The following is a 4,172-nucleotide window of genomic DNA, read 5'->3' on the forward strand; positions in this document are numbered from 1 at the left end:
TTACTACATTAGTCGGATCTACATCCATTAACTCTGTGATATCCATCACATCTAGGCGTAAATGTGACAGCCAAAAAAGAGAACGAAGAGAGAGAGAGAGAGAGAGAGAGAGAGAGAGAGAGAGAGAAAGAGAGAATTAGAAAAAGAGAGTTCAATAGTTTTATATTTTTATTAAATAGCATTCACGCACCGGAATGTGTATATATACATACACAGTTTTATTGATTATATGCGCGTACGCGTACACACAGATACTTACATAGAGAGCCACGCGAACGTGCTCGCGTAAAGTAGGGGAAAAGCGCGAGTATAAAGCCGACAAGAAGGGGAGACATGTAAAAAAAAAAGAAAGAAGACTCACACGCGCAGCACACACTTCATTACTACATTAGTCGGATCTACATCCATTAACTCTGTGATATCCATCACATCTAGGCGTAAATGTGACAGCCAAAAAAGAGAACGAAGAGAGAGAGAGAGAGAGAGAGAGAGAGAGAGAGAGAGAGAGAAAGAGAGAAAGAGAGAGAGAGAAAGGAAGGGAGGAAGAGAGCGAAAGATGGAGCGAACGAACGAGAGAGCGAGAGAGAGAGAGAAAGAGAGAGAATGAAACGAACGAAGCTGAACTCTAAAAACATTTTTATTGTATATATACCATATATTTTCTAAATAATGGACTGTTCCGGAATTCAGGTGATTTGTTGATAAGCGAAAGTGTATGGATTCGAATTATTAAATATTTGAGCATTTAATAACGAGACAGATTCTTATTTTTGTACAGATAGGACGACCTATCGCGATATGTCCTTAAAACCCCCGTTAAAACACATATACACATACAGACGCACACGTATACATACACACTGGAAACTTCACGCGCTAAGCGAAAACGTAGTCGTATATACACACGTACATATAAATATATTTTGTGTAATTTTTTTTTCTAACTATTACGCGCGCGTTATATCGTTAGCGTCGTCTGCGACAGCAAGAAGCGACGTCATCAATCGTCAGTCATCGTTGTATCTCGAGATCGTAGGTGCCGTCTTTATTGCTGTCATCGTTATCTTCATTATATGTTATTATTATTATCATCATCGTCATCAACGATACTCTATCGGCGTACTGGTACTTTATTATATTGTAATGACTATATTTCGTTTTTTCTTTCTATACACGCTCTATTTTGAGACGAGACATAATAACGACATAGAAAAAAAGAGAGAGAGTGTGAGAGAGAGAAAGAGAGCAGGCCTTGTTACTTTACGCGCGTCCCAGATGCGAAGCAGAAACGACGACCGATGCCTTAAATACACAATTTCTAATGCCTTATGCGAATCGCAAAAGTAACGAACGATCGGTTACTCTTCCCACCGAAACTTGTCTCCGTACACGTTTATTCCTTTAGCGAGAGAAATTCTTCGACAGAACTCACACCGTTGTGCGTGCGTATTAGCGATTTTTAATTGGCCCCTAACCGCCCTTCCTGCGCAGCGTGAACATGAAACTCCTCTCCCCCCCTCCTCTCCCCCCCTCCCGCCCTTCACACTCCCGCCCCGCGTCATCCCCGTAATCGACGCGGCTGTATTGAATTCCGGAAACAGATATTACAGGATGTAATTCTAATACTTCTCTAAAGTAAGCTCTAATTTGTAAGGTGTGACAACGCGAGAAACCGGAAATCGCGAGCAACCCTCGCGCGAGAAAAACGAGAGAATAGAAAAAAAAATGAGGGAGAGACAGAGAGAGAGAGTGTATGTGTATGTGTGAGCGAGCGAGCGAGCGAAAGAGAGAGAGCGAGGAGAGCGAGAGAGAGTGTATGTGAATGAGCGAGAGAGGCGACTCACGAGTTTTGTACATCCACATGCGCACACGTATATTTTGTTTATTGCTGTGATGAATTACGTAATTATAAATATTAGCGTGTAAAGCGGTTTGAATGCGGCTTCTCTTGCCACTTTAATATAATTGCGATGCATTAGTCGGTACCCGTTCGGATGTAAGCCTCTCTGAGAACCGTACGGATACGGACGGCGACCTATTTACCCTCGATGTAATTTAATTGTACGATATTAAGAAAAAAAAAGAGAGAGAAAAACAGAAAATAGGAAAAAAAGGAAGAGGAAACACGACCGGCATCCTTGTCAAGCGCCTTGGATAAACGACTCGTCCGGTAAAGGCGAGACTCGCCGCAACGACAATTTCGTACAGAATAAAAAAAAAAAAAGGAGAAGAAGAAACAAAAGATATCCGATTTATTTTGCTACGCGTGCGGAATTATGCGACACAAACGCCGAGATATGTTTATCCTCGCGCGAGAACTATACGACACGGTACTTACTCAACGACGCTAATAACAGGGAGATTTTTCTTAATAAATAAAAAGAACTTATTGCCAAGTGTGTTGCTGTTGTTGCTCGCCTCTTCGCACGTTCTGTACTCTCGAACTACAACGAAGTGATTCACCCATCCCCCGTTAAATTACCGCGACTTTAAGACTCCTTGGCCGTGTTGAATTTGTGACGCCGGAAACGAGAAACGAGATATACTGACGAGAATTGCGTGCCATTTCTAAATAAAGATAAATATGGACGAAAGAACACTCGAGACTTGTAAAATTGTCCTAAAGGTAACCCTTTCTGCTGAGGATTAATAGATAGACGATTAATAAATATAATAAATAGTAAAATGATGCACGCAGACATTTTTTTTAATTGAATCTAACTGTAATGTTGATGATGGTAACTTTATATGTGTGTCACTACTACCATTTTCGTGCTGGAACAATGGGAAAGTATGTAGCTAAAAGTAATTGTAATTTTCTTTAGATCCACCACTTTTTTCTCGCAGCGCATGGGATAATTGACGCCGCGAAGTTCGTAGAGTATAAGTTAAAATTGTTTGCCTTTTTCCCGGCTCTATTTTCATCCCTCGCTTCTCAGGTTCTTCCTGCGCTTTTTCATTAACGTCAATTATCTAAAACTGTGCACAATTCACTTTTTACTTTTCCCACTAGAAAGAGGGAGAAGGAAGAGAGAGAAGAAGACAGATAAAGAGTCAAATTTAATCACGGTTCATCGACGTAGATAAGATCAGCTCTCTGCTCGATCACGCGCGGGGAAGATCCGCGGGACGGACGATCGGGAACTGAATGTCGCGAAATGTGCGAATGTGGCGCGGGCGGAGCGCAAAGGGAAGCGTATTTGCTCCGCGCGCGTTTCCACCGTAGGCTAATTTTTGCGCGAACTGATTTATTCCACGAAAGAAATAGTAACTCTCACGGCCGATCCCGGCACGTAACGGCGATTCGCGTGACTGCAGCGAATTCATTTTCTTCGCGCATGCAAGATTCCGGATGATTAAAGCCCGTCGGTTTAGCGGCTACAACAATGTCGGCGGGGGCGGACAGGCGGGCTCGACCGTCCGATAAACTAAACTTTCATTCAGCTGCAAAAAAAAAAGAAGCTGTTAACTCACTGGAATTCCCCTGTAGTTAGCCAATATGGCGAGCGCGCGGCGCGGGAGAATTAGCCCCACTAATTTTATTAACCGACCTTGCGAAGTAACTCTCGCGCGTGATCCCCAACGGTGCTCTCGATCTCACCTCGCCCGTGACGGCGCTCTTCGTGATTACCTATTACCTTATCGCCCGCGCAACGTGTATCGCTGCTAAAATCGTAACGCGCGCATTATTGATTAAAGAAAATCGACGGGATGGTCGCTTGCGATAATATATTAATGTTCTCCAATTAATAACTAAAAAATTATTAGGAAAAAGGACTCTTTTGTTTAGTTTGACCTACTGTACAGGCACGCGGCGGCAGATGTCGCCACTACAGCTCAACTAACATATCTCGCGTGATCGTCCGCAAATCTTGTAAAATAATTAATATCTCGATAGTTATTGCGAATGTCGCAAAATGGTGTAGGACGTTTATGTTCACCTTAATCCGTACTATGCCTCTTCGAGAGTTTCGGAAATTGTTCTGGGACCTCCTGTGTACATAAAAAGGAATGTCTGCCTGTGTGTGTTCCTTTACAACTCTAAGCCCTTTGACAAATTTGGAACCAAACTTTGCACGGTTACTCTCTAGGAGCCTGCAGGAAATATAGGCTACCATAAAACGTAGACACGTGCCATCCTCCTCCCTCTGATTTCATCTCCCCCCCCCCCC

The sequence above is a fragment of the Odontomachus brunneus genome, unplaced genomic scaffold (assembly GCF_010583005.1).
Source record: "Odontomachus brunneus isolate Ranch 3 - 2012 unplaced genomic scaffold, Obru_v1 Obru_scaffold_082, whole genome shotgun sequence".
Classification (NCBI taxonomy): domain Eukaryota; kingdom Metazoa; phylum Arthropoda; class Insecta; order Hymenoptera; family Formicidae; genus Odontomachus; species Odontomachus brunneus.